Source organism: Lynx rufus, unplaced genomic scaffold, assembly GCF_022079265.1.
Source record: "Lynx rufus isolate CCGP_SWC_20201006 ecotype Redwood Valley unplaced genomic scaffold, mLynRuf1.p SCAF_41, whole genome shotgun sequence".
Classification (NCBI taxonomy): Eukaryota; Metazoa; Chordata; class Mammalia; order Carnivora; family Felidae; genus Lynx; species Lynx rufus.
The window spans coordinates 387,568-409,417 of record NW_025814858.1 but is presented as its reverse complement, the minus strand read 5'-3'; positions in this window follow the sequence as shown (position 1 = coordinate 409,417).

The window sequence follows — 21,850 nt, the reverse complement described above, 5'->3', positions numbered from 1 at the left end:
ATACTGGCTTCATAGAATGAGTCTGGAAGTTTTCCTTCCCTTTCTATTTCTTGGAATAGCTTGAGAAGGATAGGTATTATCTCTGCTTTAAACGTCTGGTAGAACTCCCCTGGGAAGCCATCTGGTCCTGGACTCTTATTTGTTGGGAGATTTTTGATAACCGATTCACTTTCTTCGCTGGTTATGCGTCTGTTCAAGCTTTCTATTTCCTCCTGATTGAGTTTTGGAAGCGTGTGGGTGTTCAGGAATTTGTCCATTTCTTCCAGGTTGTCCAATTTGTTGGCATATAATTTTTCATAGTATTCCCTGAGAATTGTTTGTATCTCTGAGGGATTGGCTGTACTAATTCCATTTTCATTCATGATTTTATCTATTTGGGTCATCTCCCTTTTCTTTTTGAGAAGCCTGGCTAGAGGTTTGTCAATTTTGTTTATTGTTTCAAAAAACCAACTCTTGGTTTCGTTGATCTGCTCTACAGTTTTTTTAGATTCTATATTGTTTATTTCTGCTCTGATCTTTATTATTTCTCTTCTTCTGCTGGGTTTAGGCTGCCTTTGCTGTTCTGCTTCTATTTCCTTTAGGTGTGCTGTTAGATTTTGTATTTGGGATTTTTCTTGTTTCTTGATGTAGGCCTGGATTGCAATGTATTTTCCTCTCAGGACTGCCTTCGCTGCGTCCCAAAGCGTTTGCATTGTTGTATTTTCATTTTCGTTTGTATCCATATATTTTTTGATTTCTTCTCTAATTGCCTGGTTGACCCACTCATTCGTTAGTAGGGTGTTCTTTAACCTCCATGCTTTTGGAGGTCTTCCAGACTTTTTCCTGTGGTTGATTTCAAGCTTCATAGCATTGTGGTCTGAAAGTATGCATGGTATAATTTCAATTCTTGTAAACTTATGAAGGGCTGTTTTGTGACCCAGTATATGATCTATCTTGGAGAATGTTCCATGTGCACTCGAGAAGAAAGTATATTCTGTTGCTTTGGGATGCAGAGTTCTAAATAGATCTGTCAAGTCCATCTGATCCCGTGTCTCATTCAGGGCCCTTGTTTCTTTATTGACCGTGTGTCTAGATGATCTATCCATTTCTGTAAGTGGGGTGTTAAAGTCCCCAGCAATTACCACATTCTTATCAATAAGGTTGCTTCTGTTTATGAGTAATTGTTTTATATATTTGGGGGCTCCGGTATTCGGCGCATAGACATTTATAATTGTTAGCTCTTCCTGATGGATAGACCCTGTAACTATTATATAATGTCCTTCTTCATCTCTTGTTACAGCCTTTAATTTAAAGTCTAGTTTGTCTGATATAAGTATGGCTACTCCAGCTTTCTTCTGGCTTCCCGTAGCATGATAAATAGTTCTCCATCCCCTCACTCTGAATCTAAAGGTGTCCTCAGGTCTAAAATGAGTCTCTTGTAGACAGCAAATAGATGGGTCTTGTTTTTTTATCCATTCTGATACCCTATGTCTTTTGGTGGGCGCATTTAATCCATTTACATTCAGTGTTATTATAGAAAGATACGGGTTTAGAGTCATTGTGATGTCTGTATGTTTTATGCTTGTAGTGATGTGTCTGGTACTTTGTCTCACAGGGTCCCCCTTAGGATCTCTTGTAGGGCTGGTTTAGTGGTGACAAATTCCTTCAGTTTTTGTTTGTTTGGGAAGACCTTTATCTCTCCTTCTATTCTAAATGACAGACTTGCTGGATAAAGGATTCTCGGCTGCATATTTTTGCTGTCTAGCACCCTGAAAATCTCGTGCCAATTCTTTCTGGCCTGCCAAGTTTCAAAAGAGAGGTCAGTCACGAGTCTTATAGGTCTCCCTTTATATGTGAGGGCACGTTTACCCCTTGCTGCTTTCAGAATTTTCTCTTTATCCTTGTATTTTGCCAGTTTCACTATGATATGTCGTGCAGAAGATCGATTCAAGTTACGTCTGAAGGGAGTTCTCTGTGCCTCTTGGATTTCAATGCCTTTTTCCTTCCCCAGTTCAGGGAAGTTCTCAGCTATTATTTCTTCAAGTACCCCTTGAGCACCTTTCCCTCTCTCTTCCTCCTCTGGGATACCAATTATGCATATATTATTTCTTTTTAGTGTATCACTTAGTTCTCTAATTTTCCCCTCATACTCCTGGATTTTTTTATCTCTCTTTTTCTCAGCTTCCTCTTTTTCCATAACTTTATCTTCTACTTCACCTATTCTCTCCTCTGCCTCTTCCATCCGAGCCGTGGTGGTTTGCATTTTGTTTTCCATTTCCTTTAAAGCGTTTTTCAGCTCCTCGTGACTGTTCCTTAGTCCCCTGATGTCTGTAGCAAGAGATTCTCTGCTGTCCTGTATGCTGTTTTCCAGCCCAGCGATTAATTTTATGACTATTATTCTAAATTCACTTTCTGTTATATTATTTAAATCCTTTTTGATCAGCTCATTAGCTGTTGTTATTTTCTGGAGATTCTTCTGAGGGGAATTCTTCCGCTTGGTCATTTTGGATAGTCCCTGGTGTGGTGAGGGCCTGCAGGGCACTTCCCCTGTGCTGTGGTGTATAACTGGAGTTGGTGGGCGGGGCCGCAGCCCGTTCTGATGTCTGCCCCCAGCCCACCGCTGGGGCCACAGTCAGACTGGTGTGTGCCTTCTCTTCCCCTCTCCTAGGGGCAGGATTCACTGTGGGGTGGCGTGGCCCATCTGGGCTACTTGCACACTGCCAGGCTTGTGATGCTGGGGATCTGGCGTATTAGCTGGGGTGGGAAGGCAAGGTGCGCGGCGGCAGGGGGGGCAGGCTTAGCTCGCTTCTCCTTAGGTGATCCACTTCAGGAGGGGCCCTGTGTCAGCCGGAGGGAGTCAGATCGCTGCCGGAGGTTTGGCTCCACAGAAGCACAGAGTTGGGTGTTCGCGCGGAGCGAGCAATTTCCCTGGCCGGAGCCGGTTCCCTTTGGGATTTTGGCTGGGGGATGGGCGGTGGAGATGGCGCTGGTTAGCGCCTTTGTTCCCCGCCAAACTGAGCTCTGTCGTCCGGGGGCTCCGCAGCTCACCCTCCCTTTGTCCTCCAGCCTTCCCGCTTTCCGAGCAGAGCTGTTAACTTATGACCTCCCAGACGCTAAGTCGCGCTTGCTGTCGGAACACAGTCCGTCAGGCCCCTCCGCTTTTGCAAGCCGGACTCGGGGGCTTTGCTTGGTCCGCGAGCCACCCCTCTGCCCAGCTCCCTCCCGCCAGTCCGTGGAGTGCGCACCGCCTCGCCGCCCTTCCTACCCTCTTCCGTGGGCCTCTCGTCTGCACTTGGGTCTGGTGACTCTGTTCTGCTAATCCTCTGGCGGTTTTCTGGGTTATTTAGGCAGGTGTAGGTGGAATCTAAGTGATCAGCAGGACGCGCAGTGAGCCCAGCGTCCTCCTAAGCCGCCATCTTCCCAGAATCCTTCCATATGTTTTCACTCATATGTGGATCCGGAGAAACTTAACAGAAGACCATGGGGGAGGGGAAGGGAAAAAAAAAAAGAGGGAGAGAACCAAACCATAAGAGACTCTTAAAAACTTAGAATAAACTGAGGGTTGATGGGGGTGGGGGGGAGAGGAAGGTGGTTGATGGGCATTGAGGAGGCCACCTGTTGGGATGAGCGCTGGGTGTTGCATGAACCAATTTGACAATAAATTTCATAAAAAAAAAAAAAAGGAATTTTGCAATCATTAAAAAGTCAACCGTATGGGGGCGCCTGGGTGACTCGCTTGATTAAGTGTCTGACTTCGGCTCAGGTCATGATCTCACGGTTTGTGGGTTTGAGCCCCGTGTCAGGCTCTGTGCTGACAGCTCAGAGCCTGGGGCCTGCTTCTATTCTGTGTTTCCCTCTTCGTGCCCCCCACCAAACTTATGCTCTGTCTCTCTCTCTCTCTCTAAAAATAAATAAACATTATTTTTTTTAAAGTCAACCATATGCCAGTTCAGATATTTTATCCTGCATAGATGGACTGAGAATTGAGAAAAGTGACTACATTATTTAACAGACACAGTAAAGAGATCATCACCAGGTGAGGACCAACACTGCCACCAACGGCTTCCCCAGCCAGGTGTGGGGACATAGGGTGCCTTCTGAGAATGTGCAAACGCAGAGTGTACTGTGCATACTGGGCCATACTGGGACATACTGGGGGCAGGCACAGGCTGGCAACTCCCATTCACCTTTGCAAACAACGAACCTGTGCGTTCGGACTCCAGGAATGCCTGGAACACAGACTGGCTCTAATTAACAACCGAGAGAAACACAGTGGTATAAAATTGATTGAAGAAATGTAAAATTGAACAAATAAATACTGATCACATGGAAAAGCTGTCTGTAACTCCCAGTAAATTATATTTTATGGCATCAAAAACAAGCAATTTTTTTTCCCAGAAGAAAGGATCTAGAATTTCCAACGTAAAGAAATTTGGCATAACATATGAGAGGAAGAGGGTACTGAATTTAGAAGCATGTCAGGCCCAAAAGGCACAGAAGCTAAACCAAACAGTCAGTCAGGAAAAGCGTCAAATCCGAAATCAGAGCACCCCCTCCAGCATGCTAAGAGCAGAGGTGCAACAGTGTGAGCTTCGGCCACCCGGCCAGCTTTCCTTCCTGCCTTCTTTCTTTCTCCAAATGCCCCTACGACAGGACCTGTGACGGATGGCAGGATTCTGTCCTGAGGATGTAAGAGGCAGCCTCTATTCCCACGTCACTCACAGGCCAGCGGGATCGTGGCTCAAAGACAAAGTAACACCCCACCTCAGAGCGGTTTCCCCAACTCAAAACGCAGCCAGAATTCGTCAGTGCCCGTGGGGTGAGATCCAGGGTCCCGAGCCCTCCACTCTGGCACTCCCCCACCTGCCCCGCCACCGATCTTCCTTCAGGACTCCCAACCAGCTTCACTCCAGCCTCAGATCCTGCACCTGCCCCCTCCACCTGAAATGCTCTTGTGCTCCATCACTGAGTGGCCGGCTCTCCGTCCGTCACCTGCCCCTCCTTGACTTCACGCCAGGTGAGCTCTCTTTGAGGCAAACAGACAGCCTCGTAGACAGAGGCGTCCAAGCAACTGCAGGAGACGTGTGGTGAGGGCAGTGCTCTGAGGAGGAGGTTTCGGCGAGCCCCGGCTCTGTTCACCCCTTGGGTGGCACTGCTGCTGCTCAAGGTGACCCAGAGTTACAGAGCAGGGGCGATATGGGGAAAGTCAGAATTCTCACCGTTCTTAACAAAATTCAACTGCTTTTCCTCGAAACAACAACGAAAAACCAGAACACCGAAAAACTTATGTGTCTGGAAGACTTTGCTTCATTTCTAGAGTTGTGGAAAAGCTTCTTCTGACCATTTCTGCCATCTTTTCTTAGTGGGAGACTGACATTCAGAGGACGTTACTCTGTTGTTTCCCTTCTCTCTCTCTCTCTCTCTCTCTCTCTCTCTCTCTCTCTCTCTCTCTCTCTCTCTCTCTCTCTCTCTCGCTCTCTGGCATTTAAACTCCCCTCTTGGCTGCATCAACCAGTAGGCAGCTTCAGTACTTCCCTTTGAAAACTCCTCCCACTTCTCTCGAGTGCTCCCCCAGCATGCCTCTGGAGGCATCTGATGGCGCCAGAACAGCTTCTCAGACGCATCCACTGCTGCGTCCACTCCATGCTGCTCCTACCCCTCGGCTGGCCCAGGAACCTCCCCAGGGTCTCCAGAGGCCTCCACCCGCCCACACCCAACCGCCATCCTCCAGACCCTTGCTGGACCTCCCAGCACCGACTTCCTTCCAGAAACACTCCTCCCCTGGCTACAGTCTCCAGTGTCCTTCCTGCTGCTCCTCAGCCTCCTGGTAAGGCATAGTCTCTTCTACCCAGCTGACAGCCATGACACTCATCAGAGACAGAAGAGGAGAGAGAGAGGAGAGACAGAGGGAGACAAAAGAGAGAGAGAGAGAAAGAGAGACAGAAGACAGAGACATGGAGAGACAGGGGGAGAAAGAGATAGAGAGAAGAGTGGAGGGAGAGACAGAGAGATGGTGGGCCTCACACCCTCACGGGTGACGTCCTCACTGTTGCTTTGGAACCTCACCCAGGCCCTGGCCTCAGCCGCACAGGAGTGTGTGATTCTCACATGTTTTTCTCCAGTCCAGCCCCCTCCTCTGATCTGCAGCTGGCATCTCCCACTGTGCCCTTGACCCATCCTCTAAACACAGAACCAGGGGGTCCCCAGTAAGTACTGACCTCCTGAAAGCATTGACACATGACCTGGGGTGACAGACCATCCATTCAGGCCCTGAGAACCTCTGGGACTGCTAGTCCCTACAAATTTTTCCAAATCCCCTGTCATTCCCCCTGGAGTGTGTCTTTGAGCAGTTGCAACATCCATCCCATTTGAAAGACAGGACCCCAGCAATAATCCCCGGAATACTGCTCACCTACACTGTCCTCGCCAGGCCCTTGCGTCATGCTACCTGCTGACCATCCTGCCAGGCATCCTGCTCAGAAGTGCTGACCATCCCAGTGGGGCACCTGCTCACACCTGCTGACCATCCTGACAGACTCCTCCTCACACCAGCCCCCTGGAGCAGGCTGGAAACAATTTGTCTGAATCTGCTATCAGTGAAGTCAACCTGTATGTGAATTGAGCAAATACTACAACCACTGTTGTTACACCTGAGAAGAGGTAGTTGGCATTCTCAGTTGCCATCATTCCCCGAGCACCTTCAAATGTAAAGATGCTTCCTCACGCTGACATAGCCATAGTGAGCACCTGCCTGGTTTCAACTCCCAAAGTCAGTCAGGAGAACCGCCCCTCTCTTGTACAGAACTCATTCAGGAGAACCTCCCCTCTCTCTCATCTGGAAGTCAGTAAGGAGAACATCCCCTCTCTGGTCCAAAAGTCAGTCAGGAGAAACTCCCCTCTCTCTCGTCCAGAAGTAAGAGAGGAGGACCTCCCCTGTCTGCTCCAGAAATCAGGCAGGAGAACTTCCCCTCTCTCTCTCCTGGAAGTCGGTCAGGACAATCTCCGCTCTCTCTCCTGCAAGAGAACCTCCACTCTCTCATCCAGAAGTCAGTCAAGAGAACCTCCCCTGTCTCTCATCTGGAAGTCAGTCAGCAGAACCTCCACTCTCTGGTCCTTTTTTCAGTCAGTAGAACCTCCGCTCTCTCGTCCAGAAGTTAAGGCAGGGGAACCTCCCCTGTCTGCTCCGGAAATCAGTCAGGAGAACCTCCCCTCTGTCTCGCCTGGAATTCAGTCAGGAAAATCACCCCTCCCTCTCCTGCAAGAGAGCCTCCACTCTCTGTTCCGGAAGTCGTTCAAGAGAACCTCCTCTCTCTCGTCCACAGTCAGTCAGGAGAAGCTCCCCTCTCTCTCATCCAGAAGTCGGTCAGCAGAACTTCCCCTCTCCCTCATCCGGATGTCATTCAGAGAACTTCCCCTCTCTCCTGTTCTAGAACCTCCTCTCTCTGGTCCAGATGTCAGTAAGGAAAACCTCTCCTCTCTCTCATCCAAAAGGGAGTCAGGAGAAACTCTCCTCTGTCATCCAGAAGTCAGTCAGGAGAATCTCCCCTCTTTCTCATCCAGAAGTCAGTCAGCAGAATCTCGACTCTCTGGTACAGAAATCAGTCAGGAGAACCTCCCCTCTCTCATTCATAAGTCAGTCAGGAGAACCTCCCCCCTCTCTCCTCCAGGAGTCAGTCAGGAGAACCTCCCCTCTCTCTCATCTGGACGTTGGTCAGGATTACCTCCACTCTCTGGTCCAGAAGCCAGTCAGGAGAACCTCCCCTCTCTCTCGTCCAGAAGTTAAGACAGGGGAACCTCCTCTGAATGCTCCGGAAATCAGTCAGGAGTACCTCCCCCCTCTGTTGCCTGAAGTCAGTCAGGAGAATCTCCCCTCTCTCTACTTCATGAGAACCCCCACTCTCTCATTCATAAGTCAGTCAGGAAATCCTCCCCTCTCTCGTCCAAAAGGCAGTCAGGAAAACCTCCCCTCTATCTCATTCTAACACCACCAATCTCTGGTCCAGATGTCAGTCAGGAAAACCTCCCCTCTCTCTTTTCCAAAAGTCACTCAGGAGAACCTCCCCTCTCTTGTCCAGAAGTCGGTCAGGAGAACCTCGCCTCTCTCTCATTCATGAAACTCCACTCTCTGGTCCAGAAGTCAGTCAGGAGAACCTCCCCTCTCTCATCCAGATGTCAGTCAGGAGTACCTCCCCTCTCTCTCGTCCGGAAGTCATACAGGACAACCTCCCCTCTCTCTTGTTCAAGAACTTCCCCTCTCTGGTCCAGAAATCAGTCAGGAGAACTTCACCTCTCTCTTGTCCAGAGGTTGGTCAGCAGAACCTCCACTCTATAGTCCAGACGTCAGTCAGGAGAACCTCCCCTCTTTCTGGTGCGGATGTCATTCAGGACAAACTCCCCTCTCTCTTGTTCAACAACCTCCCCTCTCTGATCCAGAAGTCAGTGAGGAGAACCTGCCCTCTCTCTTGTCCAGAAGTTAAGACAGGGGAACCTCCCCTGTTTGCTCCAGAAAACAGTCAGGAGTACCTCCCCTCTCTCTCGCCTGATGTCAGTCTCGAGAACCTCCCCCCTCTCCCTTCAAGAGAACTTCCACCCTCTGGTCCAGAATTCAGTCAGCAGAACCTCCCCTCTCTGCTCTAGAAGTCCATAAGGAGAACATCCCCTCCCTCTCTTCCCGAAGGAAGACAGGAGAACCTCCCCCGAATCTTCCAGAAATCGGTCAGGAGAACCTCCCCTCTCTCTTGTCCAGAAGTTGATCAGCAGAACCTCCACTCTCTGGTCCAGAAGTCAGTCAGGAGAACTTACCCTCTCTCCCACATGGAAGTCAGTCAGGAAAATCTCACCTCTCTCTCCTTCAAGAGAATCTCTACTCTCTGGTCCAGAATTCAGTCAGGAGCCCTCCACTCCTTCTGTCGTCCAGAAGTCAGTCAGGAGAACGTCCCCTCTCTCTCATTCAAGAATATCCACTTTTTGGTCCTGAAGTCAGTCAGGGAAACCTCCCTTCTATCTCGTCCAAAAGTCAGTCAGGAGAACCTACCCTCTCTGGTCCAGAAGTCAGTCAAGAGAACCTCCCCTCTCTCTCATCCGGAAGTCAATCAGCAGAACATACACTCTCTGGTCAAGAAATCAGTCAGGAGAACCTCCGGTCTCTCATCCAGAAGTCACTCAGGAGAACCTTCTCCCCTCTCATCCAGAAGTCAGTCAGTAGAACCTCTCCTCTCTCTCATCTGGAAGTCGGTGGGCAGAAACTCCCCCCTCTTGTCCAGAAGTCAGTCAGGATAACCTCCCCTCTCTCTCATCCGGAAGTCATTCAGGAGAACCTCCCCTCTCTCCCGTCCAAAAGTAAGACAGGAGAACCTCCCCTATCTGGTCCAGAAATGAGTCAGGAGGACCTCCCCTATCTCTCGCCTGAAAGTCAATCAGGAGAATCTCCCCTCTCTCTCATCCGGACGTCGGTCAGCAGGAAATCCACTCTCCGGTCCGGAAGTCAGTCAGGAGAACCTCCCCTCTCATTCAGAAGTCCGACAAGAGGACCTCCTTTGTCTTGTCCAGAAGTCAGTCAGGAAAACCTCTCCTCTCTCTCATCCAGAAGTCAGTAGGCGGAACCTCCACTCTCAGGTCCAGAAATCAGTCAGAGGACCTACCCACTCTCTCTTCCGGAATTCGGTCAACAGAACCTCCAATCTCTGGTCCAGATGTCAGTCAGGAGAACCTCTCTCTCTCTCTCTCATCGGGAAGTCGGTCAGGAGACCTCCTCTCGCTGGTTCGGAAGTCAGTCAGAGGACCTCCCCTCTCTCTGGTCCAGAAGCCATTCAGGAGACCATCCCCTCTCTCTCTTTCTTTTTCTTTTTTTTTTCAACGTTTATTTATTTATTTTTGGGACAGAGAGAGACAGAGCATGAACGGGGGAGGGGCAGAGAGAGAGGGAGACACAGAATCGGAAACAGGCTCCAGGCTCTGAGCCATCAGCCCAGAGCCTGACGCGGGGCTCGAACTCCCGGACCGCGAGATCGTGACCTGGCTGAAGTCGGACGCTTAACTGACTGCGCCACCCAGGCGCCCCCCCCCCTCTCTCTTTCAAGAAATTCCACTCGCTGGTCGAGAAGTCATTCAGGAGAACCTCCCCTCTCTCTCATCCAGAAGTAAGACAGGAGAATCTCCCCTGTCTGTTCCAGAATTCAGGCAGGAGAAACTCCCCTCTCTCTCGCCTGGAAGTCAGTCAGAAAAATCCCCCTCTCTCTCCTGCAAGAGAACCTCCACTCTGTGGTCCAGAATTCAGCCAGGAGAACCTCCAGTCTGTCGTCCAGAAGTCAGTCAGGAGAACCTCCCCTCTCTGGTTCAGAAGTCAGTCAGGAGAACCACCATTCTCTCGTCCAGAAGTCACGCAGGAGAACCTCCCCTCTCTCATCCAGAAGTCAGTCAGGAGAACTTCCCATCTCTCGCATCCAGAAGTCAACCAGCAGAACCTCCGCTCTCTGGTCCAGAAGTCAGTCAGCAGAACCTCCCCTCTCTCATCAAGGAATCATTCAGGAAAATCTCCCCTCTCTCTCGTCCAAAAGGCAATCAGGAGAACCTCCCCTCTGTCATCCAGAAGTCAGTCAGGAGAATCTACCCCATCTCTCATCTGGAAGTCGGTCAGCAGAACCTCCCCTCTCTCGCCCAGAAGTCAGTCAGGAAAACCTCCCCTCTCTGATCCAGGAATCAATCAGGAGAACCTACCCTTCTCTCGTCCAGAAGTCAGACAGGAGAACCTCCCGTGTCTGGTCCAGAAATCAGCCAAGAGAAACTTCCCTCTCTCTTGCCTGGAAATCAGTCATGAGAATCTCCCCTCTCTCATCCAGAAGTCGGTCAGCAGAAACTCCCCTCTCTCATCCAGAAGTCAGTCAGGAGAACCTCCCCTCTCTTGCGCCTGGAAGTCAGTCAGGAGAATCTCCTCTCGCTCTCTCATCCGACATCGGTCAGGAGAACCTCCACTCTCTGGTCCGGAAGTCAGTCAGGGGAACCTCCCCTCTCTCTCTTCCGAAAGTCATTCAGGAGAACTTCCCCTGTTTCTCATTCAAGAACCTCCCCTCTCTGGCCCAGAAGTCATTCAGAGAATCCTCCCCTCTCTCTCGTTCAGAAGTCAGTCAGCAGAACCTCCCCTCTCTCGCCCAAAAGTCAGTCAGGAGAACCTCCCCTCTCTGATCCAGGAATCAATCAGGAGAACCTACCCTCTCTCTCGTCCAGAAGTCAGACAGGAGAACCTCCTGTGTCTGGTCCAGAAATCAGCCAAGAGAACCTCCCCTCTCTCTTGCCTGGAAATCAATCATGAGAATCTCCCCTCTCTCTCCTGCAAGAGAACCTCCCCTCTCTCATCCACAAGTCAGTCAGGAGAACCTCCCCTCTCTCTCATCCAGAAGTCATTCAGAGAGCCTCCCCTCTCTCTTGTTCAAGGAACTCCTCTCTCTGGTTCAGAAGTCAGTAAGGAAAATCTCCCCTCGCTTTCCTCCAAAAGTCAGTCAGGAGAAACTCCCCTCTCTCCTCCAGAAGTCAGTGAGGAGAACCTCCACTCTGTCTCATCCGGAAGAGGGTCAGCAGAACCGAACCTCCCCTCTGTCGTCCAGAAGTCAGTCAGGAGAATCTCACCTCTCTCTCTCTCTCTCTCTCTCTCTCTCTCTCTCTCTCTCTCTCTCTCTCTCTCTCTCTTTCTCTCTCTCCGGAAGTCATTCAGGACGAATTACCCTCTCTCTTGTTCAAGAACCTCCCCTCTCTGCTACAGAAGTCAGTGTGGAGAACCTCCCCTCTCTCTCGTCCAAAGTTAAGACAGGGGAACCTCCCCTGACTGCTCCGGAAATAAATCGGGAGTACCTCCCCTCTCACTTGCCTGAAGTCAGTCAGGAGAATCGCCCCTCTCTTTCTTTCAAGAGAACCTCCACTCTTTGTTCCAGATCCAGTCAGGAGAACCTCGCCTCTCTCTTGCAGAAGTCAGTCAGGAGAACCTCCCCTCTCTCTCATCTGGACGTTGGTCAGGAGTACCTCCCCTCTCTGGCCCAGAAGTCAGCCAGGAGAACCTCCCCTCTCACTGGTGTGAAAGTCATTCAGGACAACATCCCCTCTCTGATCCAGAAGTCAGTGAGGAGAACCTCCCCTCTGTCTAGTCCAGAAGTTACGACAGGGGAACCTCCCCTGTCTACTCCAGAAATCAGGCAGGAGAACCTCCCCTCTCTCTCGCCTGAAATCCGTCAGGAGAACCACACCTCTATCTCCTGAAAGAGAACCTCCACTCTCTCTGGTCCAGAATACAGTCAGGAGAAGCTCCCCTCTATCATCCCGAAGTCAGTCAGGAGAACCTCCCCTGTCTCTCATTCAAGAACCGCCAATATCTGCTCCAGAAGTCAGTCAGGAGAATCACCCCTCTCTCTTCTGAAAGAGAACCTCCACTCTCTGGTCCTTATTTCAGTCAGGAGAACCTCCTCTCTCTCGTCCAGAAGTTAAGGCAGGGGAATCTCACCTGATTGGTCCAGAAATCAGTCAGGAGAACCTCCCCTCTGTCTCGCCTGGAGTTCAGTCAGGAAAATCACTCCTCCCTCTCCTGCAAGAGAACGTCCACTCTCTGTTCCGGAAGTCATTCAAGAGAACCTCCTCTCTCTCGTCCACAGTCAGTCAGGAGAAGCTCCCCTCTCTCTCATCCAGAAGTCGGTCAGCAGAACCTCCCCTCTCTCTCATCCGGAAGTCATTCAGAGAACTTCCTCTCTCTTTGTTCTAGAACCTCCTCCCTCTGATCCAGAAGTCAGTAAGGAAAACCTCTCCTCTCTCTCATCCAAAAGCGAGTCAAGATAAACTCTCCTCTGTCATCCAGATGTCAGTCAGGAGAATCTCCCCTCTCTCTCATCCGGAAGTCAGTCAGGAGAATCTCGACTCTCTGGTACAGAAATCAGTCAGGAGAACCTCCCCTCTCTCATTCAAGAACCTGCACTCTCTGGTCCAGAAGTCAGTCAGGAAAACTTCCCATCTCTCTCATCCAAAAATCAGTATGGAGAAGCTCCCCTGTCTCGTCCAGAAGTCAGTCAGAAGAACCTCCCCTCTCTCTCATCCGGATTTTGGTCAGCAGAACCTCCGCCCACTGGTCCAAAAGTCAGTCAGGAGAAACTCCCCTCTCTCTCATCCGGATTTTGGTCAGCAGAACCTCCGCCCACTGGTCCAAAAGTCAGTCAGGAGAAACTCCCCTCTCTCTTGTCCAGAAGTAAGAGAGGAGGACCTCCCCTGTCTGCTCCAGAAATCAGGCAGGAGAACTTCCCCTCTCTCTCTCCTGGAAGTCGGTCAGGACAATCTCCGCTCTCTCTCCTGCAAGAGAACCTCCACTCTTTCATCCAGAAGTCAGTCAGGAGAACCTCCCCTCTCTCATCCAGAAGTCAGTCAAGAGAACCTCCCCTCTCTCTCATCTGGAAGTCGGTCAGCAGAACCTCCACTCTCTGGTTCTTTTTTCAGTCAGTAGAACCTCTCTCTCTCGTCCAGAAGTTAAGACAGGGGAACCTCCCCTGTCTGCTCCGGAAATCAGTCAGGAGAACCTCCCCTCTGTCTCGCCTGGAATTCAGTCAGGAAAATCACCCCTCCATCTCCTGCAAGAGAACGTCCACTCTCTGTTCCAGAAGTCATTCTAGAGAACCTCCTCTCTCTCGTCCACAGTCAGTCAGGAGAAACTCCCCTCTCTCTCATCCAGAAGTCGGTCAGCAGAACTTCCCCTCTCTCTCATCCGGATGTCATTCAGAGAACTTCCCCTCTCTCCTGTTCTAGAACCTCCTCTCTCTGGTCCAGAAGTCAGTAAGGAAAACCTCTCCTCTCTCTCATTCAAAAGCGAGTCAGGAGAAACTCTCCTCTGTCATCCAGAAGTCAGTCAGGAGAATCTCCCCTCTTTCTCATCCGGAAGTCAGTCAGCAGAATCTCGACTCTCTGGTACAGAAATCAGTCAGGAGAACCTCCCCTCTCTCATTCAAGAACCTGCACTCTCTGGTCCAGAAGTCAGTCAGGAAAACTTCCCATCTCTCTCGTCCAAAAGTCAGTCAGGAGAACATCGCCTCTCTCGTCCAGAAGTCAGTCAGGAGAACCTCCCCTCTCTCTCATCCGGATTTCGGTCAGCAGAACGTCCCCTCTCTGGTCCAAAAGTCAGTCAGGAGAAACTCCCCTCTCTCTCGTCCAAAATTAAGACAGGAGGACCTCCCCTGTCTGCTCCAGAAATCAGGCAGGAGATCTTCCCCTCTCTCTCCCCTGGAAGTCAGTCAGGAGAATCTCCGCTCTCTCTCCTGCAAGAGAACCTCCACTCTTTCATCCAGAAGTCAGTCAGGAGAAACTCCCCTCTCTCTCATCCAGAAGTCATTCAGAGAACTTCCCCTCTCTCCTGTTCTAGAACCTCCTCTCTGTGGTCCAGAAGTCAGTAAGGAAAACCTCTCCTCTCTCTCATCCAAAAGTGAGTCAGGAGAAACTCTCCTCTGTCATCCAGAAGTCAGTCAGGAGAATCTCCCCTCTCTCTCATCCGGAAGTCAGTCAGCAGAATCTCGACTCTCTGGTACAGAAATCAGTCAGGAGAACCTCCCCTCTCTCATTCATAAGTCAGTCAGGAGAACTTCCCTTCTCTCTCCTCCAGGAGTCTGTCGGGAGAACCTCCCCTCTCTCTCATCTGGACGTTGGTCAGGATTACCTCCACTCTCTGGTCCAGAAGCCAGTCAGGAGTACCTCCCCTCTCTCTTGCCTGAAGTCAGTCAGGAGAATCTCCCCTCTCTCTACTTCAAGAGAACACCAACTCTCTCATTCACAAGTCAGTCAGGAGATCCTCCCCTCTCTCGTCCAAAAAGCAGTCAGGAAAACCTCCCCTCTACCTCATTCTAACACCACCAATCTCTGGTCCAGATGTCAGTCAGGAAAACCTCCCCTCTCTCTTTTCCAAAAGCCACTCAGGAGAACCTCCCCTCTCTTGTCCAGAAGTCGGTCAGGAGAACCTCGCCTCTCTCTCATTCATGAAACTCCACTCTCTGGTCCAGAAGTCAGTCAGGAGAACCTCCCCTCTCATCCAGATGTCAGTCAGGAGTACCTCCCCTCTCTCTCACCCGGAAGTCATACAGGACAACCTCCCCTCTCTCTTGTTCAAGAATTTCCCCTCTCTGGTCCAGAAATCAGTCAGGAGAACCTCACCTCTCTCTTGTCCGGAGGTCGGTCAGCAGAACCTCCACTCTATAGTCCAGACGTCAGTCAGGAGAACCTCTCCTCTCTCTCACCTGGAAGTCATTCACGAGAACCTCCCCTCTCTCTCCTTCAAGAACCTCCCCTGTCTCTCGTTCAAGAACCTCCCATCTCTGGTCCAGAAGTCAGTCAGGAGGACCTCCCCTCTCTCTCATTCAGAAGTAAGACAAGAGAACCTCTCCTGTCGGGTCCAGAAATCAGTCAGGAGAAAATCTGCTCTTTCTCTCCTGGAAGTCAGTCAGGATAATCTCCCCTCTCTGTCCTTCAAGAGAAGCTCCACTCTCTGATCAAGAGATCAGTCAAGAGAACCGCTCCTCTCTCTTGTCCTGAAGTCGGCCAGCGGAACCTCCCCTTTCTGGTCCAGAAATCAGTCAGGAGAAACTCCCCTCTCTCTTCCATTGTAGTCAGTCAGGATAATCTCCCCTGTCTCTCTGTCAAGGGAATCTCCACTCTCTGGTCCAGAAACCAGTCAGGGGAACATCCCCTATCTCTCGTGTGGGAGTAGATCAGCAGAACCTCCCCTCTCTCGTCCAGAAGTCAGTCAGGAGAACCTCCCCTGTCTCTCATTCAAGAACATCTACTCTCTGGTCCAGAAGTCAGTCAGAAAAACCTTCCCTCTCTCTCGTCCAAAATCAGTCAAGAGAACCTCCCCTCTCTCATCCAGAAGCCAGTCAGAACTTCCCCTCTCTCCCATCCGGAAATTGGTCAGCAGAACCTCCACTCCCTGGTCCAGAAGTCAGTCAAGAGAACCTCCCCTCTCTCTCATCAGGAAGCCGGTCGGGAGAACCTCCACTCTCTCATCCAGAAGTCAGTCAGGAGAACCTCCCCTCTCTCTTGTCCAAAAGTAAGACAGGAGAACCTCCCCTCTCTCATCCATATGTCAGTCAGAACCTCCCCTTCTCATCTGGAAGTCGGTGTGGAGATCCTTGACTCTCTGGTCCAGAAGACAGTCAGGAGAACCTCTCCTCTCTCTAGCCAGGAAGTCAGTCAGGAGAACCTCCCCTCTCTTGTCCAAAAGTCAGTCAGGAGAAGCTCCCCTCTCTCTCATCTGTAAGTCAGTCTGGAGAGCCACCACTCTCTCGTCCAGAAGACAGTGAGGAGAACTTCCCATGTCTCTCATCTGGAAGTCAGTCAGGAGAACCTCCTCTCTCTCTCTCTCATGAGCCCCCACACTGAAGCCAAGAACAAATCAGACCATAGCCTGTCCCCGATCTGAATTCCCACGAACTTGCAAAAACGTCTCCATATTGGCCACTGGATTCCCACATGGGTCATTTCATTCTCGCAGTTCCAAGGGGACAGGTATTTCGAAAAGGAGGAATGGCCAACATCGTTAATTGTGGTAAAGGCATCTAGTGCGGTGAGTACTAGAATGTGTGGGGTGAATTCACAGGATGGAAGCCCTCTGCATCCTGGAGCAGAACAAGTTCAGCAGCCGTCCCCTCCTAGGAAGGGAGGAAATGATCTGTTCACTGATTTCCTCTCAGCACCTACGTCACATATGACATGCAGCTGGTGCCCAGTAAGTGCATCAAATGAAAGACTAAATGTCAGGTGTGAAGGGCACCATCCCAGAGAGGACGCCAGCTGCCCAGCAAGACCCTTCCCTCCACGCCCTCTGTGGGCAAGGATGACACCACGCAGAGCATCCCACGTCTACGTACATTGTGTGAGTCAATTCAGAGAGTGTGTGTTGTGTCTGCAGCTCTCCGTGAATAGCCCTTTGCCTCTTGGTTGGCCTCACGCTCACAGGTCTTGCAGCGCCTTGATGTGGAGGACTGCGCTATAGGCTTCACTGTAAGCTCATGACACTTTGGAGGCTTCGATGTGAGTCTCCTCCCGGAGCAGGAGGCAGGACGCTGACCTCATGACACACAGTTTGTTCTGCGTCTTTTGATGCAACAGTGAAACAGTACTTTTATTCTTGTTTTTAAAAATTCCCGGGTTATAAATTAAGAAATGAGTCCTGGGATCAGGAGTAGGCTCCTTCGTGAGGTCTTGTGATTCTTCCACCCTCACCTTCCACGGTTCAGGATGAATACAGCTAATCCTGGTGTGGAAAGGGAGAGTAGTGGAGGGTATCCAACCGCTGTAGGGAGTGGGAGCTGTGATTCTGAAATCATTGTTCCAGGGCTTACTGCCACAAAGGGTCAATCAGCAATTGCCAAAAGCGACCACAGTTGAGCTGGGGAGCCCCTTGCTGCTGGCAGACTGGGTCTCAGCTTTCTGCTGAGACAGGGGCCTTCCCCTCAGCGCCCTGCCACCTGGGCTCCCTGGGGCAGCGGGGTGTTCTTCAACACAGCCCACAAGGGACAGCCTCCTCACCAGACAGATGTCACAATCTTTTATAGGGCAATACCAGACGACATTCCAATATTCGCCACATTCAGTGGCTGAAAGCAAACCACGGATCACGTCCACGCTATGGGGAAGGGAATTCCAGGGACATGAGTTCTGGGAGGTCATCTACCTCTGCCTGCCACGCCTCTAGACCCCAGTCCCCAGCAAAGGGTCTGAGGAAGAAGAACCCACAGTCCTCACAGTAAAACATGCATTCCCCTGCACCTTGCATGCCAACGTCAGTTTTAGGAAGACACGGCCAGGCAAACGTTGTTAGCCAGTGCCTAAATCATCCAGGCGTTTTTAGCCAAGTGGAATGCTACTTATTTACCGAGTAAGAAAAAAACAACTCCAGCCCTTGTTAAGTCTTCAGCTCAGTGCCAAGCAGCATGCTTCAGTGTAGCAATGAGAACATCAAATAACAGAAACACAAAACAGAAGCAACAGCCATTTTTAAAGGAATTTTGTAAATTTGAAGTCCAATATAGACGCTAATAATTGTTGTAATTACTCTGAATAACTCATCATAATGCCAAAGGTCTGGCTCATTTTTCCTGTCTGTTCGGTAAAGCATGTGTTTATAAATACATGTTAAGGCTCCCAGAGAGCAGTGTGCTCCATTCTTCATTCTGAGAGAATTGATTAGCAGTACCTTGAAGTCATTTTTCAAGGAATAACCATCAATATTAACAGCTGCCAGTCTTTCCCACTTATAATCGGCTAAAAACAGTTCTTCCCCATGGGGAAAATGTTTACATTTCCAACCTGGGATTAGTTTCTAACTCTCAGTGTAGGAATCAGGCATTGTGTTGTGGTTCCTTAGAGATTCAGCTGTCCAAACAGCAGCTGACACAGAGAGCTGTGTGCACATTTGGAAGGGGGCTGATTAGCATGTGCACCTGCAGAGCACGTACACTCCCTGCAACCTTGTTCTCCAGCACCGGCATTCTGCACGGGGCTGGACACCAGTGGGGCAGGGCAGAAGACACCCACCACTTGGGGTCAGGAGGACCTGAGCTTGAATTCCTGCCCCCCACCTCGCTAAATTACTCATGCCCCCAGGCAATTGCTTCATCTCTGAGTCTCAGGCTTCCCTGGGCAAACCGTCAAGGGCCCACCACCATTCTGTGGGGTGCTACAAGGGGAAGGTGTGTGAAGTCCCCTGACATTAGATACCATTAGTTATGCTAATAGAATTTGGCAGGTGGAACTCTGCGGGTTTTGGCACTGTTTTTGAAAACTTTGTTTTATGAAAAATTCCAACCGTAGGCAGAAATAGAACAGAATAATGAGCCCCATGCATCCATCAACGGGGATTGACAATTACTAATTGATGCCAATTTGATTCCTTCCACACCCACACTCCTCCTTCAAATTATTTTGAAACAGAACTCAAACTATCATTTCATCTATGGATATGTCAAAATGTATCTCCAAAAGATAGAGGCTCCTTTGCATGCAATCTCAATACTATATACCACACTGAAAGGAATAATCTCTTAACACCACAAAACTTCCTTTGGGAGTTGATTTCCTGATCATCTTATGTATTCTACTTTTGTTAATGCTTATTTATTTATTCTTGAGAGAGAGAAAAAGAGAGAGAGAGAGGGAGGGAGGGAGAGAAAGTCAGGCAGGGACAGAGAGAAAGGGAGAAAGAGAATCCCAAGCAGGATCCCATCTGTCAGCACAGAGCCTGACGTGGGGCTCGATCCCATGAACCGTGAGATCATCACTGAGCTGAAACCAAGAGATGGACACTTGGCCGACTGAACCCCCTAGGTGCCCCACTCGCCCCTTCGATTTTCAACTCAGGCCAGGACTTTCCAACCCTTGAAGTATTGACATGTGGGGCCGGGTAACATTTTGCTGTGGGGCATCCCGTGCATGGGAGGGGGCTCAGTGGCCTCCCTCGGCTCTGCCCACGTGAGGCCAGGAGGACCCCTCCCCTCAGTGGTGACCACCAAAAATGTCTCCAGATGTTACCAAATGTCTCCTGGTTGAAGAGGAGGCCTCACCTCCTGTGGAGAATCGCAGATTTGGAAGATGAGAGGCACTGCATCAGAAAGAGTAAAGAGATTGCCGGTCTTTTCTAGTGGGGCAGCGAAGCCCCCAGTCCCTCAGTTTCATAGTCATTTGATAGGGACTGAGCTTGAACCGCAGACTCCCTGAAACCCATAGAGCACAGTGGTGGTTTGCAAGGTAACTGGCAACTCCGGGGCATGTTCCCTATACTAGATTCAGTTCTTTAAAAGTACTGGATACAAGGTTTTGCAACAGAAAAATAGGCTTGTATGTTGTGTTTCACTGGTGGAAAGAGAATTGTTTTCTCTTAGCCCGCACCCCCCACTCCACCGACCCAGCTAGTCTGGTGACAGCCATGACAAACGAGTGAAGCAGGGGCCCACACGACCTCACCTGTGAGAACAGCATCCTCGTGGCAGCCCCGGGGAGACGACAACCAAGAGAGGAGCTCACTGTCATGTGCTCTCCCCATCCCCACCCCCGCCCCCATCCCCAGCCACCAGCAGGAAGGTGGCAGCTCACTTTGTGGGGACGGGAGCCACGCTGGCCGAAGGCAACACACTCTGTTTTCAGAACACTTGTGTGATGGTCACACCTGCCTCTTTGGGGCTCCACAAATATGCCACCAGCCATCATCAAGACCATTCCCCATCCGGCCTGTGTGTCATGAAACTGGACGACCTTCATTCAGGATCAAGATCTGGAGACTGTTGGGGATGATGGCTGGACCACTTAGTCTTCCGGGGCCCAGATTTGACTGGTATGTGAGAGTCAGACCAAGGCAGGCTTCTCTGTCCCCTGAGTAGGAGTTCATCCGTCTATGGGAGGCTCATGAGAACATCCCGGTGTATGTGTGTGCACACACACTCACACACACCTCTCAGGGATACTACAATGCTGTCAGCTCTGAGCACGTGATGCATGAACTCTAGGCAAAGGTGTTTAACAAAGTGCAGGATTTTGCCGGGGGGGAAAGGATACTGATGCTATCTCTGCCCCAAACTGGTTTAAGATCACCAGTAAAGGTAAGAAGGAGTGGTCTCAAACACCAACCACCCTGAAATACTGAGAGATTTGCCAAACTCATAGTGAACAAGAAACACAAGAGCAGAGACTATCACAGAGACATTCCTGATGTACCGAGAACCTGGAATGGCACTCGATGCCCCTCATCCTTCATCATGGCCCTGAATCTCCACAACTATTTCAGGAACTAAGCATCAGCACTGCTCCCTTCTCAGAGATGAGAAAACAAAGGCTTGAAATCTTCCACCTATGTTTCCTTGGTCTGACAGCTAAGAAGGAGCATGATGGGCGCTGAGTTCTCCAATTCCACTTTCCCAATCTTATTTAATAGTGAGGATTGCTTCTGGAATATGCACAAGAAAGTAGCCAGCAGGACTTTCATGATAGACGGTGCTTGTAAGATAAACAGCGATTCCGTTGGAATGACACCCTCCACCCCCCCCAACCACCGTAGATATATAGCAATTTGCTTTTAGCGTATCCTCTCCTTTAGCTGGAAAAAAAAGCCAAACACATTGTCATATCATTAGAAAAGCTTACAAATGACTCTGACAAGTAAAATAACACCACTGATCAGGAGACTTGGAAATGAGGCACGTGTTGGGATAAAATTATTTTTCTCCCAAAGGGACGACACACTTAGCGATAAAGTGCCCATCAGCAGATCCTGCCCAGCAGTGAAAACACAGGCTATGGACACATAACTAGGAAGGGTGTGCATAGCGCTCTCAGCTGGAACACAGATTTATTTTATTTATGAAAAGGCACTTGCGAAATTTTGCTGAGAGAGGGGCTTACTTGGGAAGGAGAGTGCTTTCCCCTCAGATTTCTTTCTTGCTATGCCACGGAACTCCAAGCGCTGCCCAAAACACTGTCATCATCAAGTCTGCATTTCGGGGATCAGGAGCGAGCCATAAAAACTGACCCCAGGCAGGCTGCAACTTGATAGCCATCCTCTAAATGAACAAGCACCTTCTTCTGTCACTCCTCATGGTAACTTAGACATGAACACTCTTTGGAGTCCCAGATGTTCTAGAGAAGCCAGTGCAGTGTTACGGAGATGGAGGGAGGGCGGCCAGAGATGGGAGATGCTTCTGTGGATTATGACAGCAGTGCCTTGTTTCCATATAGTTCCTGCTTTCAGACTGAACAGATGGAACCTTCACTCCCTGCACAGTACGAGATATTCCTCCCCAAATGATCATCCTTGGTGCCATCTCCCAGGCCAGCTTTGGGCCATTGCAGTTACCCACAAGCCTGTGCCATGAAG